The sequence below is a fragment of the Pristiophorus japonicus genome, chromosome 4, assembly GCF_044704955.1.
Source record: "Pristiophorus japonicus isolate sPriJap1 chromosome 4, sPriJap1.hap1, whole genome shotgun sequence".
Taxonomy (NCBI): Eukaryota; Metazoa; Chordata; class Chondrichthyes; family Pristiophoridae; genus Pristiophorus; species Pristiophorus japonicus.
The window spans coordinates 278,315,409-278,341,755 of NC_091980.1; the positions used below are offsets into that span (position 1 = coordinate 278,315,409).

The window sequence follows — 26,347 nt, forward strand, 5'->3', positions numbered from 1 at the left end:
CCGGCACCGGTTCTACACACACTGGTGTCGGGAGGGCCAAAGCATATCGGACTTTGTTGCGGACCTTCGGTGTTTGGTCAGCCTCTGTAAGTTCACAGATGCCTGCAGGGGGGAGATGTTAAGGGATTTCTTCATTGAGGGCATTGGTCATGCCGGGATTTTCAGGAAGCTTATTGAGACCAAGGACTTGACTTTGGAAAGGGCAAAGTTGATGGCCCAGACTTTCATGGCAGGGGAAGAGGAGACCAAGATAACTTACGCGCACAGCCCTGGTTCCAATGTGGCGATGGACCAGGGAGTTAACATTGTTAACGAGACTCAAAACCCTACAGGCAGGCAAGGGCAATTCGACACCTCCCAGGCAGCAACAGACTTTAGGATGGGCCAGAACAGAGACAATGGCAGGGGGATCGGCAATTCACGCTATCACAAGGGACAATGCGTCCCGGGGTGGGACCATTGACACTCAGCAACAGAGTGCTCAGGAGTAATCAAAGAGACAATCAGAGAGGAATGCCTGTTAACAGTTCCTTTGTTCACAACAATCTCAGCTCATGCTGGCGGTGCGGTGGCAGACATACTGGGAAAACCCTGTAAGTTTTCAACAATTTATCTGTAGAAACTGTAACTTCAGTGGACATCTGGCCAGAATGTGCAGAAAGCCCGTAGCGAGGCTAGTTTACGAGGCAGAGGAACCAGACAAGGGGTCTGCAAGACAGGATGATGCTTGGGGCCAAGCTATGGACGCTGAAGTCCTGAGGGTTCATGTAGCAGACCTCCACAGCTCGTATACCAAAACGCCACCTAAGATGATGAAAGTTCTATTAAATGGCATCTCGGTACACATGGAGCTGGACACAGGAGCCAGCCAGTCACTTATGAGTGACCAACAATTTGAAAAACTATGGCCACACAAAGCTAACAGACCCAAATTGGAACGCATTGACACGCAGCTACGGACGTACACCAGAGAGATCATCCCAGTACTAGGCAGTGCAAACTTGGTGGTCACACACAATGGATCGGAGAACCGGCTGCCACTCTGGATTGTCCCGGGGAATGGTTCAGCGCTCTTGGGGAGGAGCTGGTTAGCCGAGATGAACTGGAAATGGGGGGATGTGCACGCCATTTCATCTGTGGTGCGAAGTTCATGCTCACAGGTCCTACAGAAATTCGAGCCACTTTTTCAACCAGGTGTCGGGACTTTTAAGGGCACCCAAGTAATGATACGCATCACCCCGGACACCAGACCAGTGCACCACAAAGCCAGAGCCGTGCCGTATGTGATGCGTGAGAGAATTGAGAGTGAGTTGGGCAGGCTGCTAAGAGGGAGCATAATTTCGCCCGTTGAATTCAGTGACTGGGCAAGCCCCATCGTTCCTGTCCTTAAAGCGGATGGCTTGGTCAGGATTTGTGGCGACTACAAGGCCACCATCAACCGAGTGTCACTACAGGACCAATACCCGCTTCCAAGAGCGGAGGATCTTTTTGCCACACTGGTAGGTGGCAAGTTGTTCACCAAGTTGGACCTCACTTCAGTCTACATGCCTCAGGAACTGACTGAAGAATCCAAGCTTCTGACCACCATCACTACGCACAAGGGGCTATTTGTTTACAACAGGTGTCCATTTGGCATTCATTCAATGACCACTATCTTCCAGTGGAATATGGAAAGCTTGCTTAAATCCATCCCTGGAACAATCGTATTCCAAGATAACATTCTAATCACGGGTCGCGACACCGAGGAACACCTCCGCAACCTGGAGGAGGTGCTACGCCGACTGGACCAGGTAGGCTTGCGACTAAAAAAGTCCAAGTGTGTGTTTTTGGCCCCAGAGGTCGAGTTTTTGGCAGGAGGGTTGCTGCAGATGGGATCCGGCCTCCGAATCCAAAACGGAGGCGATCCGTCGTGCGCCCAGGCCCGGCAACACCTCAGAGTTGCGTTCATTTCTGGGACTATTCAACTATTTCGGGAACTTTCTACTGAACTTAAGTACATTGCTGGAGCTGCTACATGTGCCCCTGCCTAAAGGTTAAGATTGGATTTGGGGGGACTTTCAGGAACGGGCTTTCAATCGGGCGTGGAACCTGCTTTGTTTTAATAAGTTATTGACCCTGTACGACCCTGTAAGAAATTGGTTTTGACATGTGATGCATCATCCTATGAGGTTGGGTGCGTGTTGCAGCAGAGTAATGGTGAGGGCCAACTCCAATCTGTGGCTTATGCCTCCAGGTCGCTCTCCCAAGTAGAAAGGGGATACGGGATGGCTGAAAAGGAAGCACTCGCATGTGTCTACGGGGTGAAAAAGATGCACCAGTACCTTTTTGGCAGAAGGTTCGAGTTAGAAATGGATGTTAACATCCCTTATGTCCGACAGCAAGGCTGTCAATGCCAATGCATCAGCCCGCATACAACGAATGGGCTCTCACGCTGGCTGCATATGACTACACCATACGGCACCGGCCAGGCACCGAAAATTGCGCTGACGCGCTCAGCAGGCTCCCACTGGCGATCACTGAGGGGGCGTCGGAGCAAAGCGCGGAGATGGACATGGCCGTTGAGGCTTTCGACACCGCAGGCTCCCCCATCACAGCCCACCAGATCAAAATCTGGACCAACAGAGACCCTCTCCTATCTCTGATAAAAGAATGTGTCCTGACTGGGGATTGGGCGCCCGCACACGAAGCATGCCCCGAGGAGGTCAGATCGTTTCACAGACAGGTGGATGAACTCTCCATCCAAGCTGACTGCCTGCTATGGGGCAGCCGGGTAGGCATGCTACAGAAGGGCAGGGAGGCATTCATCAGGGAGCTCCACAGCGAGCATCCAGGTATTGTACTAATGAAGGCCATTGCCTGGTCACATGTATGGTGGCCGGGAATTGACTCAGACCTGGAACACTGGATTCGCAGGTGCACGAAGTGTGCTCAGCAGGGTAATGCCCCCAGGGAGGCCCCACTCAGCCCGTGGCCCTGGTCCACCAGGCCTTGGTCATGTATTCACGTAGACTACGCGGGCCTGTTCATGGGAAAAATTTTCCTGATTCTTGTTGATGCATGCTCGAAATGGATCGAGTGCATCATATTGAATTCGAGCACGACATCCACCACCGTGGAGAGTCTGCGTACGGTCTTTGCGACCCACGACTTGCCGGACATCCTGGTTAGCGATAATGATCCGTGAATCACTAGCTATAAATTCAAGGAGTTTATGTCGGGTAATGGTATCAAACATGTCAGGACAGCACCGTTCAAGTCGGCTTCCAATGGCCAGGCGGAACGTGCGGTGCAAATCATAAAACAGAGCATGCTCCGGATTCAAGGACCCTCCCTTCAATGCCGCCTATCGCACCTCCTGCTGGCCTATAGGTCCCACCCGCTTTCGCTCACGGGAGTCCCGCTCATGGAACTACTCATGAAACGCACGCTTAAAACGCGGCTGTCCCTCATTCACCCAGCCCTGTCAGACATTGTTGAGGGCAAGCGCCAGTCCCAAATCGAGTGCCATGATCGCAACTCAGTGGGGAGATGCATAGAAATCGATGACCCTGCATTCATTCTCAATCATGCTTTGAGATCCAAGTGGCTTGAGGGTACTGTAATTGGCAAAGAGGGGAATAGGGTCATAGTGGTCAGACTTAACAATGGACAGATATGCTGCAAACATCTGGACCAAGTAAAGAAAAGGTTCAACATGGACACTGAGGAACCTGAGGAAGATCATGAGATGCCACCCACACCACTGCCAGAGAACGAGCAACAAGGACATTCATCAACATGCACAGTCCCTGCGGCCAGGCCGGAGAGGCCGGAATCACCTCAGGCGACAGAGATGCATGCCAAGGCCCAACCACCAGCGCCCCAACTGCGGCGCTCCACAAGAGAGCGTCGACCGCCTGAAAGACTCAACCTTTGACCCAAAGACGTTGGGGGGAGGTGATATCATGTTTGTAACCTTCACACAACTGTAACCTTTATGTAACAACACTGTACACTGTATAAAAAGGGAGGTCCCACGGAGGGTGATCACTCCTTGGTCCTGAGAATAAAAGTTCAGGTCACACAGTGACCTTGTCTGCAGTATATGCCTCGTGTGATTCTATAGCAGGGTGTAAGGACACCACAGGAATTACATTTGTTGTCTGCCAGTCCTCTGTCACTATTCTTTTTTTAATTTAATTTTTATAGATGGCTAATGGTGCCTCTGCTATCTCCTCCCTATTTTCTTAAAGAATCTGTAGGTGAAATCTATCTGGAATTGAGATTTTCTACTCCTTAAGATCAGTTCCTTTATTTCTATCTTGACCTCTGCAATAGAAACAATCAGCACTGGCAAGAACTTTTATGAGTTTTAACCATCATTTAGTAATTTATTTCTATCCAACTGGATCCATTTACATAAATACGCAAAATATCATTTAAGGATTTTAAAAAAACTGCATGTTACAAATGGTAAAGAGCAATTGGTATATATAAAATGAATGGACCAGGCAGCTTTTCAAAGAGGTTTCATCTCTGTTTACATTTTAGAAATGTAGGAACTGTCATGCTATCACTCTGCTTTCATACAAGTGTCAGCACATTTTACACTTGTCACTTTCCCCCTCTGGAGATGCTGAGCGTTTGCAATTTAATCTGACTTTTCATTACAGAAGACTATTTTCAACAGCGATCTTCTCTGATAGAATTGTGAGTTAATACTTAAATTTTACAGTTCTCATTACCTATCAGTTTTAAATGACAGGAAAGGCTGAAAGGTATTTTAGCTTCTAATAGATAGGGACATACGTGTCTTAAAAAGTTTATGTCATGACTTACGGTTTTAAAGCCACAAAGTTTGCTTCCAAAGGATAAAGCATACTGTCCGTGCTGAGTTGATCTCTGCTGAGGTGGTGGTAGGGATACACCTGGGCTAGTGAGGTAAAAATTAATGTGTGTATATTATGTATATAATACTAAATTTCCAGAATAAACTGCAGCTATAGAGAATCAACACTAGTATATAAGCGTAACTATACTAAACTTCTAAAGTCGTCTCTGACTTGTGCAGTATACAGCATGCATAATCTCATCAACAATTAAAAATATGGTGTTAGACAGTCACATTTTTCAATCAATTAATTCACAATATTGATGCTTTAGGTTGACAGGAAGTCTCTTGCTCTTCATTAGATAATGATTTTGAGGGGCCAAATTTCCCCTGTTGTGCACCTGCAGTTAGCGCCTCTATGGGGTGCTAACGGGGTGCGAAAGTGTTTTCACCTGGCGGGGGGGGGCGATTCCACAAAGTTACACAGGGGGTTAGCGGAGACGCAAATCCATTAGTGGCATGCCCCGCTGGGCCACTGTGCCGGCGATGATGACGTCATTGGCGTGCGTGGCGTGCCCAGCAGCAGAAATTGACCAGTGCCCTGTGAGGCTGTCGCAGGTGATGCCCACGCCAGCCTCGTGGGTCGCGAACCGGGCCACACATCCATCTCAGGGCGAAACTTAAAGGGGAGGTGCGCTGTGCTGCAGGCCGCCATTTTTGGTTCTTCCTGACTTATTGGTCGGGCCGCCGTACTATATTGTCGCAGGGTCCAGGCCGCGATCGTGCAGCCACGGCACTCCTTAGCCCTGGTGGCCCAGTGGAGGCCATCAAAGAGTCTATTGATCTCGCAGCATCCCTCCCCTTTAACTGAAGGGGAGGGGCATTGAAACGCATCAGTGCTATGTGGAGAAGCTGCGTAGTGTTCTACGCTGCGCCCGGGATGCACGGCCCGATCCCCCTCCCCCCCTGAAAGGAAGTGGAGCATGTGACATTGCGCTCCACTTCCGTAACTGCAATTTTATTTCTGGGTGGGACTTCTGTGCCGGGTGCAGAATGTCTGGCCCCGGAGAGGTTACCGTCCCCAATTGGGACGATAGCCAATTTCACCCGTGTCTCTCCAGTCTGTTGGCTCTATACTGTATTTTAACCTAACTCATCCCCATTTCTACTCGGATTCACTTAAGTCAATCGCATAAGACAATTTTCTTCCAATGGGACACAGTTCTTGTGAGTTTAGGGCCATCTTTCTCTGCAACTTGCAGCGGACCCCTTTTTGTGTGCCACGGTGTTTAGCAATAGATCTGGAAGGGACAGTTTTCCTTGCTCACAGCTTTTCATTATTCTCCTTCCTTGCCCTCCAAATTTTGAACATTGCTTCTCCGGTCAGCATATTCCTTCATTTTGTAGTTCGACTGTTTTTTCGATCATTCTGCTTTGCTTTGCTTTTCTGTGGTAAATTTGTTTCTCATTATCTGACTGAATGTGGCCGCAGAGAGTGCTTGAACTGTGCCCTGGTGTAGAGTTTTTTCATAAATTTGCACAATTTCCCTTCAGTTTGGACTATGGAGACTTTGGGGGTAAAAGTGGAGGTGGGTAGGGATGCAAAACAGACAGCAGCGTATTGGTTGCCCGTTATATGCTCTGCACAATATTCAGTTCCGTGGACTTCAATATAACTGAATATCAGGTACGTCCTATAACGGGCGTGATAAGTGATCCCGCCTGTTTTGCCTACCCGCCTGTGTCTAATCTCACCCCCCTATGTCTGTATGCGTTCTCATGTATCAGTTATCATATCTTTTTCTGAATACATATACAATCACCAAATCTAAATTTAAGCACAACAGCTGATACAACAACAAAAAATTGGTATTTATGTAGTACCTTTACTGTAGAAAATATGCCAAGGGGTTTTACAGGTGGGGGAAAGAGAGAATCAATAAATGGAATAAAGAAACGGGTGTCTAGGTTGAAAAGATAGGCTTTGAGAACTTTTTTAAAGGAGAGTGAAGTGGAGAGGAGGGGGTGGTGTATATAGACATTTTCAGAGAATAGGGAAGGGTGGAGGGGGAATACGTAGAAGGCTAGATTTGGAGAGGGCGTAAAGTTGGAAGTTACACAAGTTAGGTATGATGAGGCTGTGGACAGATTTGAAGATAAGGATAAGGATTTTAAGTGCAAAGTGCTGGGCGATAGTCATTGCAGGTCAGTGAGGACAAGGGTGGGAATTGATTCTCGGGAGGAGCAGTCAGTCTCGTGGAAGACCTGAGCCTGCAGTGGGGGGGTGGGGGGGGGCTGCGGTGATGTTGAGGAAACAACAATGCTATCACCTTGGTAAGGTATCATCATGTGACTGGCTTTTTTCTAAACAACCACAGCCTTCAGGAAGAGAGGTTAAAAACAAAAAATAAAGCACATTGTAAAAGGATTTAGAAATAAAAGTGGAACCTGAGCTAATTGTTCAATATACTTTATTGACAGAGGATGATTTTAATCCTACTCGCTCAAGCATAAACTTGGTGGGTGGGCAGTTAAAATCACCCTGGCTCCTACACGCCCAAAAGCCGCGATGAACACAACATCTACAATTTTATCCTGAGCAGGCAGCAAAGCCACGCACCTGGAGCCAACAGGGTCCCTGTTTAATAAAAACAGAAAATGCTGGAAATCTCAGCAGGTCAGGCAGCATCTGTGAAGAGAAACAGAGTTACTGTTTCAGGTCTGTGACTCTTCATCACAGACTCTTCAGGTCACAGACCTGAAACGGTAACTTTGTTTCTCTCCACAGATGCTGCCTGACCTCTGAGATTTCCAGCATTTTCTGTTTCTATTTCAGATTCCAGCATCCGCAGTATTTTGCTTTTGTATTAGGGTCCCTCTTTACATATGCATGTTGCGGCCCAATGATATCATTGAGACCTGACTGTAATTTTAACTCAGGCCTGAGCGGGGAATTGACCTGAAGTTAAAATTGGGGCCAAATTTATTTCTGTGAGCCGATAAGTATTTTCTTATATGTGTCATCCATCTTGAGGAAAATTAGAACCAATATTTGAATATTAGGTTATTAGATAAGGCTTAAAAAGAACTGTCTCAAGTTACAGTGCAAGGCAATCTAGACAAGCCAATTCTATCAGAAGTATTAGCTGGTTTCGAATTTTAAATGTTTCCATCCCAGTGCTACTGCCTTTGATTTGAGCCAAATCAGCTGCAGACACTTAAGGCCGCTCTTCAATTATATTTCTGCTATTATGTGTGAGCTTTCCACCACTGAGAAAGAAAACCAGCTCGCCCAGCCTTCCATAGTTTATGCTCGTCAACTGAAGCACACCGAATGCACGTGGTATTGAAAATCAAGCAGCAATCTGTCGACTCTTTGCTTGCTCACCTGGCCAAAGGAAGTCGTTGTTTGAAGAGAAATGACATAACAGAGAATGAAATGTTGAATAACACTGGAAGAAATCATGGTTACTGATGGCAGGAGAAGACTCCTATCTAATGTTTGAAGTATTGAATCTTTTGATTTAAGTTATGTCACTCAAGAAGGACTGGAATAAATTCTTTACTGACCAAACAACATATGAAATTTGCACACTGCCTTAACTGGGGATATTTTCTGAATTTACACTCCCAGTGGAAGCCTTGTCCACTAATAACAACAACAACAACAACTTACATTTATATAGCACCTTTAACGCAGTAAAATACCCCAGGGTGGTAGTAGGAATCCAGCTTACATCAGCCTTCCTACTGCTGACGATACCAATGGGAGGAAAAGAAATGTGTGAGGACACAAAAAATCTGCAAAAGGACATAGGCAGGCTAAGTGATTGGGCAAAAATTTGGCAGATGGAGTATAATTTTGGGAAGTGTGAGGTCATGCACTTTGTCAGAAAAAAAATCAAAGAGCAAGTTATTATTTAAATGTAGAAAGATTGCAAAGTGCTGCAGTACAGCGGGACCTGGGGATACTTGTGCACGAAACACAAAAGGATCGTATGCAGGTACAGCAAGTGATCAGGAAGGCCAATGGTCTTTATTGCAAAGGGGATGGAGTATAAAAGCCGGGAAATCTTGCTACAGCTATACAATGCATTGGTGAGGCCACACCTGGAATACTGCATGCAGTTTTGGTTTCCATATTTACGAAAGGATATATTTGCTTTGGAGGCAGTTCAGAGAAGATTCACTAGGCTTATTCCGGAAATGAGGGGGTTGACTTCTGAGGAAAGGTTGAGTAGGTTGAGCCTCTACTCATTGGAATTCAGAAGATTGAGAGGTGATCTTATCGAAACGTATAAGATTATGAGGGAGCTTGACAAGGTGAATGCAGAGAGGATATTTCCACTGATGGGGGAGACTAGAACTAGAGGGCATGATCTTAGAATAAGGGGTTGCCCATTTAAAACTGAGATGAGGAGAAATTTCTTTTCTCAGAGGGTTGTAAATCTGTGGAATTTGCTGCCTCAGAGAGCTGTGCAAGCTGGGACATTGAATAAATTTAAGACAGAAATAGACAGTTTCTTAAATGATAAGTGGATAAGGGGTTATGGGGAGCGGGCAGGGAAGTGGAGCTGAGTCCATGATCAGATCAACCATGATCTTATTGAATGGTGGAGCAGGCTCGAGGGGCCGTATAATTTACTCCTGTTCCTATTTCTTAAGTTGTTATTATGTGCTCTCAGTTCGCGAATTTTCCTGCTGGAAGCAAGAAATGAGTATATGATAAAAGGAACTAAAAGCAGATTGTCACTTTGAAAAAGCTAATTCCTGAGTCCAGCAAACAGACAAAAAATTGCATACTTCACAATGTTCCCCACTAACTAGTGCCTGCAGACAAACATGAAAGATTTGCATTTATTTCACCAATTTTTATTTTTTTAAGTATAATCCGTGAAGCACACCTCTCAATTCCCGACTAATTCACAGCTCTTCCATCTTGTTGGTCTTTTCCATTCCTTGACATAAAGAGAAGAGACGAATGCCTAGAAATTGGACATCGACAAAAAAACAGCTGATGTCACCGCGGTCTCGAGTTTTTGGCCGCTGCAAGTGGCTGCAGCACTACTGGGCAAAGATTTGCGTTAGCCCAGCGTTAAGTATCAGTGCAATGCCCTCCTGGGGGCGAAACTGGAGGCATCCGACCCAAAGTTCTCGGGGAGCGAGGCTGTGGCATTAGCAATGAATTGTGGGCAATTAAAACGGCTATGAATTAAAGGGACATTGTGTTCAGAGCTAATAAAAATTAAAATCAAGTGAAAAAATGCATTGTTCAGCCTTTGCTGCCTTTCAAAAAAGAAGTCACAAGTAGGAGTCTTCAGCGCTTAAAGTTGAATTCCTTTCCAAACCTCAAAAAATGGAAAACGTGTTTCAGCACCAACACAAATGTCTCAGCAAGCCAGGGAAGGGGTACCCAGGGTCTCGCACGCAGCACTCCAGCTTTATGCAGGGGGTCAACACTGCAAGACAGGTCCTATACCCATAGGGACCAGGAGGCTCTCCAGAAAGAACGATGTGGAACCACATCACTGAGGCTGTCACTGCCAGCAGTGTCGCCCTCACCACCTGGCTCCAGTGCCCTAAGAGGTTCATGACCACAGACCACTGGTCAAGGTCAGTGAATGCATCGTTGGAAGATGTCACCCACCAACTGAATCACTAGCCTCACACACAGCTCGATGCACGACCCCCGCCCCCCCCCCCAATCACTCATTTACCAACAGCCTGTACCAATCTCAAGGCACATCTCCCATTCCGAGGCTCACCTCATCCCCTTGGAAGAGACGGTGCAGGCCATTCTTTGCAGGGTCATGGCTGAGCCCTTGGCCAGCGATGGGCTGAAAGGATACAAGATGCTGGTATCCTCATGAGTTATGCTCCTTCTGGCATGCACCACTTGCTTTCCCACCCTCCCCTTACCACAACTCCACCCTTGTGTCTTCCTCATTTAACACACCCAGGAAATGCAGTCTGCCCAGCCAGTGGTTGGCCAAGATGAGGGAGAGGAGAGAGAAGAAGAAGATGTGAGAGAGGAGAGAGAAGAAGAAGGAGAAGGAGGAGGAGGAGGAGGAGGAGAAGAAGAAGAAAAAAAACACCGTCACTTGATTTGACACTTCCCTCCTCAAGCTCCTCAAGGTCGGCCAGCAAGGCCATTTGCAGTGACCTCCACAGAATGTCAGCAGCCTTCCACCAGCCATGCTACTGTCATTGGGGTAGCGCTGCCTGACATCAGTAGGATAGGCAAAGGCACACACAAGATAGTCACTAAGAGAATGCATAAGGGTGATGAGTTTATTTCATAATGTCATATTGGATAGATAGATGTATAAAGTTGGATTGGAAAGTTTGAGTTATGGTGGCTTTTATTTCAGCATTGTGGCCAAGAGAATGAACGCTGTGATGGTCAGTAATAGAGGGAAATGTTGAAAGGCGAATATGGGTTGTGGTCACCGCAGGAAGATGATTCCTCCCGGATATGCCGGCCAGATAGGGACTGTCTGGGTTGCTTCTGCTTCCTCCTCTTCTGCTTCCTTCTCTTTGGCTTCTTCCTCTTTTGTGTCTTCCTTTTCTCTCTGCGAGCGGATGCTGGAAATCTGAATTGACAGCATAAGATGCTGGAAATACTCAGCAGGTCAGGCAATATCTCAACCTGAAACATGAACTCTGGCCGGAACTTTCACCTTAACGCTGGGCTGGCCACGGCCGGGCCACGTATGGGCCAAAATGCAATGTTCTGAGCAACGCGCTGCTCAGAGCGACTTTCACTTAATGGCCCCAATTGAAAGAGTCATGTGCGATTCCTGGACCTATTAAATGCTGCGGGTCCAATGATGTCGTCGATGACTTGTTTCCAGCAGCCATATTTAAAACAGCCTTGCACTCAACTCACTTGATGATTTCCAGAGGAAGGTGAAAGGTTTGAAAGAAAGGCCACAGCAGAGATAAACATTTTGAAAGATGGATAGCCAAATGCAGAAGGCTGTATCCTGGCTCTCGGATTCTTCCTTGCATACTCTTGTGGAGGCTGTCAGAGCAGGCGGGGAGGTCTTCTTCCCTGATGACAGGCTAAGGAGACCTCCACAAGCAACAAAAAGAGCCTGGCTGGATATTGCTGAGGAGGTCAGCAGAAGGGATGTGGTCAGAAGGACCTGGATACAGTGCAGGAAGCACTTCAATGATCTCAAGAGGTCAGGAGATGTGAGTGCAACCCTCACCTTCATCCTGAAGTGCCTGTCAATGCATCCCCATCACTCTGCCTTCCCAAGCCTACCCCTGCACATCATTACTCACACCAACATTGCACATCCACCCATCCCCCTTTCTCTCCATGTACATACATCCCCATCTGACTGACACCCCTCACACTTATCGTCATCCTAATGCAATCATAGCAAGTAACACCACAGAAGGAGGCCATTTGTCATTCGCACCCCACTCCCTCATAGTCACCCTCTATAGATGTAACCCATCCATTCCTTACACTAATTCCATCACTCTCGCTCAAACTTCTTTTCTTTTCCCCCTAGCAGGAGAAAAGAGCCATAACAGGGAGAGAGCGATAACCAGAGGTAGCCCTCCAGTCCTTGCACATCTGACAGTAACAGGGGAGATGGCTCTGGAAATTTCAGAGAGATGCTGGCATTGGGAGATGGAGAGAGGGGGACATCTCAGCAACTTGATGACAGAATCACACCTCAAAAGCCACATGACATACAACAATCACCTATACGGTGGCTCATGTCAGCAGCCAGTGAACCTCAATCATCAGCAAAGTGTTGGAAGGTGTCGTCGACAGTGTTATCAAGTAGCATTTACTCACCAATAACCTGCTCAATTAATCCCAGTTTGGGTTCCACCAGGGCCACTCGGCTCCAGACCTCATTACAACCTTGGTCAAAACATGGAAAAAGAGCTGAATTCCAGAGGTGAGGTGAGAGTGACTGCCCTTGACTTCAAGGCAGCATTTGACCAAGTGTGGCAACAAAGAGCCCTAGTAAAACTGAAGTTAATGGAACTCCGTGGGAAAAGTCCCCACTGGCTAGAGTCATACCTAGCACAAAGGAAGATGGTTGTAGTGGTTGGAGGTCATTCATTTCAGCCCCAGGACCTCGCTGCAGGAGTTCCTCAGGGCGGTGTTCTAGGCCCAACCATCTTCAACTGCTTCATCAATGACCTTCCCTCCATCATAAGGTCAGATATGGAGATGTTCATTGATGACTGCACAGTGTTCAGTTCCATTCGCAACTTCCCAAATAATGAAGCAGTCCATGCCCGCATGCAACAAGACCTGGACGACATTCTGTCTTGGGTTGATAAGTGGCAAGTAAAATTCACGCCATCAAAGTGCCAGATAATGACTATCTCCAACAAGCGACAGTATAACCACCAGCCCTTGATGTTCAATGACATTACCATCACTGAATCCCCACCATCAACATCCTGGGTGTCACCATTGACCAAAAACTTAACTGGACCAGCCACATAAATACTTAGCTGCAAGAGCAGGTCAGAAGCTGGGTATTCTGTGACGAGTATTTAGATTTCCAAAAGGCATTCAATAAGGTGGCACACAGGAGGTTACTGCAGAAGATAAAGATACGTGGAGTCAGAGGAAATGTATTAGCATGGATAGAGAATTGGCTGGCTAACAGAAAGCAGAGAGTCAGGATAAATGGGTCCTTTTTGGGTTGGAAATCGGTGGTTAGTGGTGTGCCACAGGGATCAGTGCTGGGACGACAACTGTTTACAATATACATAGGTGACCTGGAAGAGGGGACAGAGTGTAGTGTAACAAAATTTGTAGATGACACTAAGTTTAGTGGTTAAGCTGGTTGTGTAGAGGACACAGAGAGGCTGCAAAGAGATTTAGATAGGTTAAGCGAATGGGCTAAGGTTTGGTAGATGGAATACAATGTCGGAAAATGTGAGGTCATCCACCTTGGAAAAAAAAACAGTAAAAGGGAATATTATTTGAATGGGGAGAAATTACAAAATGCTGCGGTGCAGAGGGACCTGGGGGTTCTTGTGCATGAAACTCTTTTTGGAGTTTATCTGCAAAACATAAAACATTAATCGGTGCCACCCGACCTGGATGACACACCAGACATTTACAAGGCCCCTTTTTTTTTTGTGTTTTTTTTTGTGTTTTTTTTTTGCCACTAAAATCACATTTTTTCCTCCAGTGCCCCCTATAAAAGGGGAGGGGGACACTAAAAGCACCGGCAATTAAAACAAATTAAACTTTAAAACGTAAAATCAAATTAAAATTTGGTTGCCGGGCGTGATGATGCACTCCAGTCCCTCCGGTGCCCACCTCTTTCTTGTGCATGAATCCCAAAAAGTTAGTTTGCAGGTGCAGCAGGTAATCAGGAAGGTGAATGGAATGTTGGCCTTCATTGCGAGAGGGATGGAGTACAAAAGCAGGGAGGTCCTGCTGCAAATGTACAGGGTATTGGTGAGGCCGCACCTGGAGTACTGTGTGCAGTTTTGGTCACCTTACTTAAGGAAGGATATACTAGCCTTGGAGGGGCTACAGAGACGATTCACTCGGCTGATTCCGGAGATGAGGGGGTTAACTTATGATGATAGATTGAGTAGACTGGGTCTTTACTCATTGGAGTTCAGAAGAATGAGGGGTGATCTTATAGAAACATTTAAAATAATGAAAGGGATAGACAAGATAGAGGCAGAGAGGTTGTTTCCACTTGTCCAGGAGACTAGAACTAGGGGGCACAGCCTCAAAATACAGGGGAGCCAATTTAAAACCGAGCTGAGAAGGAATTTCTTCTCCCAGAGGGTTGTGAATCTGTGGAATTCTCTGCCCAAGGAAGCAGTTGAGGCTAGCTCATTGAATGTATTCAAATCACAGATAGATAGATTTTTAACCAATAAGGGAATTAAGGGTTATGGGGAGCGGGCGGGTAAGTGGAGCTGAGTCCACGGCCAGATCAGCCATGATCTTGTTGAGTGACGGAGCAGGCTCGAGGGGCTAGATGGCCTACTCCTGTTCCTAATTCTTATGTTCTTATGTTCTTATGTTCTGATGTTCTTTTGAGTGTCTCACTTCTTAACTCCCAAAGCCTTTCCACCATCTACAAGGCACAGGTCAGGAGTGTGATGGAATACTCTCCACTTACCTGGATGAGTGTAGCTCCAGTAACCCTCAAGAAGTTCAACACCATCCAGGACAAAGCAGCCCACTTGATTGGCACCCCATTCACCACCTTAAACATTCATTCGCTGCACCACCGGTGTACTGTGGCTGCAGTGTGTACTATCCACAAGATGCACAGCAGCAACTTGCCAAGACTTCTTCGACTGCACTTCTCAAACCCGTGACCTCTACCACCTAGAAGAACAAGGGCAGCAGGTGCATGGGAACATCATCACCTGCAAGTTTTCCTCCAAGTCATACACCATCCTGACTTGGAAATATATCGCTATTCCTTCATCGTCGCTGGGTCAAAATTCTGGAACTCCCTCCCTAACTGCACTGTGGGAGTACCTTCACCACAAGGACAGCAGCGGTTTAAAAAGGTAGCTCACCACCACCTTCTCAAGGGCAATTAAGAATAGGCAATAAATGCTGACCTTGCCAACGATGCCCACAACCCAGGAATGAATAACTTAAAAAAAAATTTCATCATGTACAATAACGATAATGTTACCCATTCTTATTATAACAATTTGAATTCACCTCTGTACCCTCCCACCGATAAGGTAGGGAATGTTTTCCCCTTTAACTTGATGTGTGACAGCTTGTCAGTTGTTATGACATTATACCAGATGCTGCTTCCAAACCAATCGCTTTAAAATGACAAAACTGTCAATGAAAAATGATGAGGTATTTACTTTTGTTAAAATTCCTGTTCAAACGTAAAAGGGGTACTAAATTAATTATACTTGAAACTTACTTCTAAATCATTGCAGAACTCTAAACTATAAACCTATTTATGGAGGAATGTCTTTTAGTCTACAATAAAAAAACACATTTGCTTATTGGGAGCAGTAAGTGATCTGATATTTGGTATTGAAATTCCAGCTCAGTAAGTACTGTGATGGCCAACATTTTAATTTGTTTCGTTCTACATTGTGTGGCTTTTGAAAGTCTAAGGAGGTAACTTTAACTGAACCACTGGGGGTAAACGAGCACTTTTGGGTCGTATACCTATTTAACACTCCACCCAATTTTACTCTCTATTGACTTCAAAGGTGTCAGTGAAAATCAGGCCAGGTGTAAAACCGGCAGCCTTATAGAACTCGTCTGGGTTAAGTTCAAATGTCAGCTGTAAACTCAGCAAACTGTATAACCTGAGGAGCTCACATCTGAAAACAGCAGAATTATAGAATCTGGCAATTAATTATGAAAGATGTTAAGATATATTGATATTTTGTGGTTCATCTGAAAGATAATAAACTAAACTAGGCAAAATGAAATTTGTGGGACACGTGCAGCAGAACTAGTGTGAGCTGGCACCTGTGCTCTCCTTTCCCCTGGCCATGGCTGCAGTGCACTTGTGCCCGGTATCTCACCACGTGCAGATCTTGCCTCTATCCTGTCCTTTAAATTATGCGCAGTGTCAGTATCTGAGCTGGTGGCTGAAAGCGTGCAATCGAGTGACCGTGTGTCTTCATCTTCACTGTCTTCTTGCTCTTCCTCCACTGCCTGGGCAGGATGCAGTTCTTGTGTATCGGAAATGAAAAAGGGACAAGGTTTGGGTTGTAGTGAGGGGAGAGGACAAAGTAAGAAGTGTATGCGTACATCTTCAACAGCTTGTAAATCAGAAGAAATTGAGGGATGAGATGATGTGGGAAGGAGATTAGGTATGAGGATGCCATTATCTTCAATGTCTTCAGCCCCACTGGTGGCCACGGCCTCAGCAATGGCCCTTCCCATAATGGCCAGCACTGCCTCCTCCATGGGGGTTCAAACATGCAAGCGAGCCTCTGCCCCTGCTGCCTCGGTTGTGTTCCATATTCTCCTGCAAGAAAGAGGAAAGTGTGTCAGTGAGTGTTCTGCAATATGTTTGGCTGATATGGCTATCAAGGTTGAATTGCTGCCAGTGTGTGCAAGCTGTGAGATGTAGGTATGAGGCTTGCAACAATGCTAAGTGTGTGAGGATGAGGTGAAGCATATGAATGTTAGTTATGAGTCCTGATTGATAGAGATTGTTGGTAGGTGAGTGATGGGGGTGTGGTGAATTGAGCAGTGGCTGAGGCTGGTGGTGCAGTTGATAGGATATGAAGATACATTCACTGACTTTGACCACTTGTGAGCGTTGCATCCAGGTCCTTGGGGCTATACGCCTGGTATTGATCTCCACAGCTATCGTGGCAACTGCTTTCTCATCATGTGTCTGGACGACCACCTGCCCTCCTGAGGATACAGCACATCTCTCCTCCACCAAGCACGCCAGTGCAGCACTTGAAAACCTGGGAGCCCGCGCTCTCCCATGGTCAGCCATTCTTCACTCTTTCCCAGAATTACTCCCAGTACTTGCTCCAGCCACAATGCACCTCCCCTTTAAAAGGTGCAGGCTAGCTTTAATTATTGCAGACTAGCTTTAAGTAGTGCAAGTTAGTAACGATATTAGGCACCCCGCAGATGCATGCAGCCAATGAACGATGCGGGGATCATTGGCTGCATGTAGAAATCATTATAATGAACAGGCATCAAAAAGTTGGTGTGCTGCCTGCATTTCACTCAGAGGGCGGATTAATAGAAACATAGAAAATAGGTGCAGGAGTAGGCCATTCGGCCTTTCGAGCCTGCACCACCATTCAATGAGTTCATGGCTGAACATGCAACTTCAGTACCCCATTCCTGCTATACTCCCAGGTGTTGGTGGGTGTTGCATTTTACCAAGGAAGCTTTGAGGGTGTACTTGAAACATTTCCTCTGCCCACCTGGGACTCGGTTGCCATGAGTTTCGAGTAGAGTGCTTGTTTTGGGAGTCTTGTGTCAGACATGCGAACAATGTGGCCCGCCCAACGGAGCTGGTCGAGTGTGGTCGGTGCTTTGATGCCGGGGATGTTGGCCTGATTGAGGACACTAGCGTTGGTGCACCTGTCCTCCCAGGGGATTTGCAGGATCTTGCGGAGACATCGTTGGTGGTATTTCTCCAGCGATTTGAGGTGTCTACTGTATATGGTCCACGTCTCTGAGCCATACAGGAGGGCGGGTATTACTACAGTCCTGTAGACCATAAGCTTGGTGCTTGATTTGAGGGCTAATCTTCAAACACTCTCTTCCTCAGGCAGCTGAAGACTGCGCTGGCTCACTGGAGGCGGTGTTGAACCTCGATGTCGATATCTGCCCTTGCTGATAATAGGCTCCCAAGGTATGGAAAGTGGTCTACTTTGTCCAGGGCCATGGCATGTATCTTGATGACTGGGGAGCAGTGCTGTATGGCGGGGTCAGGTTGGTGGAGGACCTTTGTCTTACGGCTGTTTAGTGTAAGGCCTATGCTTTCGTACGCCTCGGTGAAGATGTTGACTATGACTTGGAGTTCAGCATCTGAATGTGAGCAGATGCAACACTCACACCCTCACACACACTCACACCCTGACACTCAGATGCACACTGTCATGTATATATGCTTGGAGATCGCATTGCGATCTCCACGCTCGTTTTCGGGGGGCTAACCAACTTAACCCCATGTATATCTATTTTTTTAAATAATGAAAATATTTCCTACTGTGTTGGTTTTTATACTCTGAGATTGATAGAACGACTATATGAATGGACGCATCTCTACATAAGTGGACTCACTGGCCGTACAGACAGCATATGCTGCAGATGCAAAAACATGCTTCCAGTAAGTCTTTCATCAAATGAGCAGAATTTTGTGCATCATGGGTTTGTCCAGGTTAAGGGCAGCAAAGTAAAACATTTGAATTGTAGTCCAGCAGTTAGGAAAGATCCGCTACTTGCCTTACTGACGCTTCATCCATCAAAACAGTAACGAGTCTGCTGGCGCTAAAAAGACATCCACTTTGAAGTCAGATCTAGTAATTGGAAATAATAAGTAAAAATTTGGGTCATTTGCACATTCCATTAGTGCCCTCTGGGTGCGGTGCCTGGGTGCGGTGCCGCTTCTGACTCCTGCAAAATTCTGCGTGAGTTTAGCGGCGATGGTCACCGGTAGCACCCCGCTCCGACCGTTAGTTCCCCATGCCGCTAGGCCAGCGATGATGGCGTCAACACCAGGCGCAGAGACCCGTTTTCACACCCGGAGTGAAATCTTGGTTGCACCCCATGAAGCTGCCACGGGCGATGGCTGCGACAGCTTTGCGGGATGCGTACCGCGGGCTGTAGGCCGCTCGCGGGGCGAACATTAAAGGGGAGGTGCGACCTTCATGTTTGCAGATCACGAGGTCTGTGTAGGATCCATTCCTCACCCCCACTATTGGACTATTAAAGATAAAAATCCAGAACTGCATTGCAGCCTGCAAAAAGAGCTGGGCAGGAAACATTGCAGCGAAACCATGACACATCATAAGAGGCGGTTGGATGGGCACTTAATGTGCAGCAACCTGCAGGGTTACGGACCTAGAGCTGGTAATTGGGATTAGCCTAGATGACTTTTTGTTGGACGAAGCAGATACAGAGAACTGCAGGGAATAGAATACGGCCAGGGTGATCGCCTGGACTAGTTTTGATCGCCTGGATGGGTCAGAGACGAATTTCCCAGATTTTTTTCTCCCTAAATTGGCCTGGGTTTTTATCTGGTTTTTGCCTCTCCCAGGAGATCACATGGCTCCGGTTGGGGTGGAGTGTAGAATGTTTTAGTATAAGGGGATGTCGCAGTTGTGGTATGGCGGATTGGTTGGACTGGGTGCTCTTTGCCTTTCCGTCATTGTTCATAGGTTTATATGTAATCTTTAGGGCTGCTGACCAAGGGCCATGTGGCTCTTTGTCGGCCGGCGCGGATACGATGGGCCGGAATGGCCTCCTTCTGCGCTGTAAATTTCTATGGATTCTATGTTTCTACAATGGTACAGGATATCTGCCATCGATCTAAATCACCAGACGATGGCCATTCACACATTCAATGGTCCCGGCCATTGCAGCAAAACTATGACTCATTGAGAGATTGGACATCATCAGAGCACCAGAAGAGAGACATCCGTCCCTTCAATGGTTTTCTGTCTGGGCCAGGGAGTGGAAGTCAGAGACAATGGCATCAAAAGAGAAACATTCACACCTTCAATGGTTTTCTGTCTGAAAAGATACAGGGTCATTCACACATTTCTCAACTATCGATATCAAGGAAGGTTCTGCATTGTGCTGCACAGCAGGAGAGCTGATATCACAGGCGGGAACAGGAAATCTGTTTTGAGATTGCAAGCCGGTTTTTGGAATAAAGAAGACCCATTTTCAAAGGCACGAGAGCAGTATCGGGAACGGAATTAAAACAGCAACAGAAGCCAGTGGTGTGTCTGTGGGACACAAACTGCAACTAAGAAAAGGGCCTACAGTCAACCTCAGAAGGCAGCCAGGGAATTGGTGATTGTTTGTTTGTTCCAGCCAAATCATAGAAGTGTTTTGTGATTGGGTCCAGTGAACTTTTTGTGTAGCAGTCAAATCGCAGATGGGTTTAACTGTGTCAAGTTGTGCCAATGCAAATGACCCTTTCATAGGGGTTTGTATTCTGGGGATTGTTGGTCCAATATAAATCGTAGTGATTTATACTGGGGAGGTAATTGTGTGCATGTTCAATAAAACAAACAAATCTTGGTTGAGCCAAAACCCTGTGCCAAGTGTATTTTGTTCTTATAAATCCTGATGTCAAAGAACTGTATAACGGGGTCCGGGTATTTAGAAACTCTTACACTTTTTGCCGCAATCTTGCAGCCTGGCACTCCACTTGTCTGCCGGGCTGCTGCCATGGCACCCCGCTCCCTGGTGGGCCAGCGATAGCCCCGTTTCCCGCTCACAGAGTCAGCAGCTTGGCCCTTCCCTTTAATAGAAGGGGAGGGTCCTGTCTATCCGTTGCGCTACGCGTCCCACTGCGTAGTGCTAGAAACTTTGCGTGCCTTTGCGACCCGGTCCCGCCCCTGACAGGAACTGCAGTGTGGGAACACCCGCCTCATGGCTGTTACTGCCCCCAAATAGGGCGGTACTGAATTTTGCTTCGTAGGTGCCTCAATAACTGGGTCACTTGAGTTGTGCAAATGACTTGCTTATCCACTCAATGGGGATAATTTTGACTTTGGCCACTAGAGTAAAATGTGTGATATTGGCTCGACCACCTGTTGAACACCTCTCCCGATTTTAGTTTCTATTGACTTGAGAAGTGTTTAATAGATAGCCATGCCGATATTGTGTGTTTTATACTATTGCCCAAAATCAAAATGACCTCCACTTTGTCTAATCATTTCACATGTACCCGAAATATGATTATTGAAAACCTCTGGAACCACTCGACTCTTCTTTTAAAAGTCATTTACCTATTAATTTTGTCTATCATTTCACAAATACATATATGCTTTTGTCAATACTTTTATATGAATGTTGTGTAAAGATATAGGGCCCAAAATTCAGTACCACTGGAAAGCTGGTGCTCCCCGCTCATTTTTGTGGCCATGAGCGCCAAAATTTCTTTGTGGCTGGACCACCCCATATTCAGCTCCAAAAGTGAACAAATGGGTTCCAGCACTAATGAACCCTTCCAAAGTGGATTTTTCAGCACTGTGGCTGTCTTAATTTGAGCGTTATCACCACTGAGAAATTCAGCATGCAGGTAAGGGTTTCTAATGAGCCAGCTGCTCCCTGGCCTTTTTAAAGGCCAGGGTTTGCAACAAGGCCGTGAGGGGGGAAGGAGTTTGGAAGGATGGCTGGTGTAAGAGGTGCAAGGAGAGCCAACAGGTTCAGTGATATGGAACTGGAGACACTGATGGACGGAGTGGAGGACAGAAGAAGAATATTGTTTCCTGACGTGGGGAGACCTGGCAGACCGCCAGTACATAATGCATGAGGGGAGATTGCAGGGGAGGTGTCATGTTCCTCCATAAATGTGAGGACGCACCCTCCCAGGAGGATGCTGGCCAGTCTTCGCCCGGCCCTTCCAGGGTCGATGTCTCCTAGCTCTGGGACAACGGGGATCCTCCTCCTCCTCCTGCTCCTCCTCCTCCTCCTCAGGTGTACTGCTGGCTTGACCTCCAGTGGCTGTCCCCTCATGAAGGCCAGGTTGTGCAGCATGCAGCAGACCACGATGATTATGGAGACCCATTGAGGAGAGTACTGCAAGGTGCCACTAGAGTGGTCCAGGCACAGGAACCTCTACTTAAGGATGCCGTGCACTGCTCAATGCTGCACCTGATGGCACAATGAGCACCATTGTATGCATGCTCTGTCGCTGTCCTGGGGTTCCGCAGAGGAGTGATCAGTCAAATGGATAGGAGATATCCTTTGTCCCCAAGCTACCAACCGCAATCCTGGTTCGGGCCAGTGAACACTGGTCTGGCGCGGAATGAACGGATCATGGCTGCTGACTCACTTACCCGCTGCCTGTCTGCATGGTGCTGATGGTGACGCCATCTCCTGCGTGCCACCCTGCTTCTGACCAGCTGTACCAGCTGTCGCCCTCCCAACACTCCTCCCATCCTCAGGGTGAACCCGGCCAAGCAGGTCTCTGCAGCCCACAGGCCTCCACTAAAAAGTCAGACCTGAAAGTTGTACAAAAGTACAAGGGTATGTGCAAACCTCTGAGCAGCACTCAGCAGCTTTAATGGAGCCAAAACAATGAATAAAATTATATCAAAAGTTAAATACTGCAGACCATGGAAAATGAAATAAAAACACTAATAACTAATAAAACTATATCAAAAGATAAACACTGTGGATGCTGGAAAATGAAATAAAAACACTAATAAGTAATAAATGATATCAAAAGATAAATACTGCAGATGCTGGAAAATGAACTAAAAACAATAATAAGTAATAAAACTTTTTACCTACCAAAGGGCCCCAGCGGTGTCGTGTTCGAGCACCACATCGAAAACCTTGCAGGGACACTGCCAAGAAATTCCTACCTTTTCCTCGGTGAATTCCGCTGTGGTAGTCCCTTTCCAGGGGCCCTCACGCTGCAGAGCTCAGCGCTGGAAACCTTCCTTTACTGCGGCTTCACCGCGCCATTTCCAGCGGAAGTGAACACCGCTGAAATCCTCCCCAAGCTGAATATGGCTCGGGGAGGGAAAAGCATCCGAACACGGTGGCCGATCGATTTTTCCGATCGACTGCCGAAATTCCGCAGTAGCCGTCCCTTCGGGACGGTGAATTTCAGGCCTGTAGTTTCCACATCAGGCAGTGCCCGAGTTATTATTAATATGAAGTTATTATTAATATGATTTCGTTTAGAAAATGTTAGGACTCCTGAACAATTTCTGAGTTTTTATTATTGATGCGTTCAGACTTGCTGTTAATGCTGTCGGGGTCAATGCACATAGCATGAATAAAATCTTTCTCATGAAAGGAGGAAACATTTCAATTATTAAAATAAAATCTATCTCTCACTTATAAGCCTAAATATACAGTTTTCATTTTGCCTGATTTCGTTTATTATCTTTTCGATGAACCACAAACTATCAATATATATTAATAACTTTCATAAGTAATTGCCAGATTCTATAATTCTGGTGCAATGGTGACACATTGCTAAATCATGTCTTTCAATATGCCGTTCATATTCTTGACATACAGCAAAAATTGCAATTTCTTTCAACAGGTACTAATTGACACAGTGACAGTTGTCTTCTAGTCCAATTTAACTAGCAAACTTTTGAGCGGACAAGTCTCCCATGTTTACAACTCATTAACCTTTTAAATTTATAACTGGGAAACTGATACCTGTCATGTGTAGTGAGCATTACCTTGTGTTCCCCATCCATTCTTTTCCCCACCATTCTTCACGCATGAGCCTAGATGGTGAGAATTGGCAACCTATCTGACGACATGGTATCCCATTACAGCTGAGCCTGGTGCTGCCTTCACCTGATGTGTTAATGCACACATGCTCAGTCTCTCTCTTTTCCGCAAGGGATGCTAATGAGTGACTAGGCCTTCCGTCTTTGGAAATGGAGTCCTAAAACAGGCCCTTATTAGCATATTCATGGGGCCCAACGCCTGTTTTGGGCAGGCTCCCTGGACACTTAGAAGTTGCCTCTGCCATTTCTGGGAGAGATCGGTCATGCAAGATCATGCCTGGAAATTTGTACTCCCAACGGTAATTTATCGCCCAAAGAAATTGGCGCAATGGGGACCATTTTCTTCACCAATTAATTTAATGTTTGCAGAAATACAGAAATATTTTTGTAACTTATGGGACTGTGCTAATGTTAAATCCCCAAGCACCAGTAAAAATCCCAGATTACAATGTAATAGACAAACAGAATTTGATTTATTCAGTCACTGTAAATCAGTGACACTGCATGTACACACCTGTCATCAAACAACATACCTACACAGTGAGGACTGCTATGAGAGATCTGCTACAATTCGAATATATTTTGGTTGCATGAAACTATCCCATTACAATAAATTGCAATCAAAGACTGGGATACTTTTCTAAATCTCTGCAAAACCTAATCATGGTGTTTACATTGTGGATAACAGGATGGATGCGGGGTACTGTAGCATAATGGTTATGTTACTACACTAGTATTCCAGAAGCCTGGACTGATGATCCAGAGACATGAGCTGAAATCCCATCACGACAGTTAGGGAATTTAAATTCAGTTACTTAAATACATATGGAATAAAAATCTTATATCAGTAATGGTGACCATGAAAATACTAGATTGTCGTAAAAACCCATCTATTCACTAATGTCCTTTAAGGAAGGAAATCTGCCGTCATTACCTGGTCTGGCTTATATTGCTCCAACAGCAATGTGGTTGACCTCCAACTGCCCTCTGATATGGCCTAGCAAGCCACTCAGTTGTTACAAACTGCTACTGCAGCAATTCAAGAAAACAGCTTCTTAAGGGCGATTAGGGATAGGCAATAAATGCTGGCCTTGCCACACACGCCAACATCCTGTGAACAAATCAAAAAAAAGGATGCACTTTATGGGTGATTTTCCAGTTGCTGTTATCGTGCAGCAAAGTTTTTCCGTGGACATTCAGCAGGTCTGCATGAGCAAAGTTGGTCAACGCATTGACCCTGGCACAAGTAAACCTACTGTCATTGTTCTGTGTGTTGGCGAGAATGATCATGTTGTCATTTTTGAATAAACGCTTCCTAAACACAACCTGTACCTGGTGTTCTTTACCTGTGTCTGATAGTGCAGGCCGCCTTATAATATGTACGCTTGCCAGGGCCAGTAGTATTCTTTTGATTGCCCTCATCAATCTTCTATACTCACCAGGCTTATTTGTCAGAAACAATAAATTGCTTTCTGAGGGAACTAGCGGCACAGTTGAGACAAAAGGTTCAGGTTGTAGTCTGGCACTCGATCACAAGGAGAATGTATTTTCAGTTGTTCTGAAAGGATCATACTCAGGCCACAGGACCAACGAGGGAGTTCACTTCACTCAAACATTCTAACAATCTTGCATGTGACCCAGCCAGCAGAAAATATTTTCACCTTGACAGGCGTATATCTGCAAGACAGCTTTCCAATTTAGATCTGTTATTTTATCACCAATGGTTTCTTCTGCAGCTGATCGACATGATGGAATACGCCATGATTGACTGATTTTTTTAACTTGACCCAGTCAAATCATCTGTGGATAAGAGAGGGATGAGCTAAATTGGAAATCCAAACAGCTCTGAGTTTTTAGTTGAACTGAAAACAGAAAATGCTGCAACAGGTCAGTCAGCAATTGAAAGGGAAAAAGACCTGGCCAGCATTTTATGTGTAAAGTTTTCAGTAGAATTTCTTTTATCTTGACAATGTTTATCTGAAGTCGTTTTACATAACAATTAGGACACCAGTTTTGCTTATGAGCAAGAGTCAATAAAACACCAGAAGATCATTCAAAATGCTATTCACACTTTGAATTTCAAAGTATTCTTCGTAACTCCAAGGATAAGATTCCAATCACATTGGCAGTAAAGACAGCGATGAATACATATTTGTTTCTTGACACTAGAGAATTCAATGTAGACCCTCCAATCTGATCATTCTGGCAGCATCACCAGGAGAAACCAATACACACCACCATAAAACTAAACATGCTGACCACTGGACCATGAGAAATCCATTGGCCCTCGGATACATTGGGCTCAATTTTCCCCAAGCCCGTTTTCTGGTGCATTGCCAGAGTTATGCCAGTTTTTCTAGGCCAGAAATGCGGCAGAAATATTTTACTAAAGTTTCCCCGATGTACAGTTTGAATTTGGCGCCGCGCAGCATGTCCAGTCGTCTCAGGTGGTGGAGCCTGCTGTCTGCACCAAAAAACAATGCCGCACCTTCTGCGCATGCTCGGGGGAGAAAAAAGTTACATTTTTGACGTTGTTCCAATGGATGCACATGCTCAGTACAGCTCGAATTTGGCAATCGGCCATTTTTAAAGAGCCAATTGTGTGTGTGA

At 46.0% G+C, this 26,347-nt stretch overlaps 1 long non-coding RNA gene across 1 annotated transcript in view; it reads left to right on the plus strand.

The window, feature by feature from the left end:
- Window positions 1–18,076: 18,076 nt before the first annotated feature.
- The window catches only part of LOC139262367 (uncharacterized), a 37,386-nt gene continuing 29,115 nt past the window's right edge, over window positions 18,077–26,347 (plus strand). Inside the window, exon 1 of the long non-coding RNA XR_011592956.1 lies at window positions 18,077–18,150. This is a non-coding gene — a long non-coding RNA (uncharacterized lncRNA). The remainder of the gene's footprint in view (window positions 18,151–26,347) is intronic.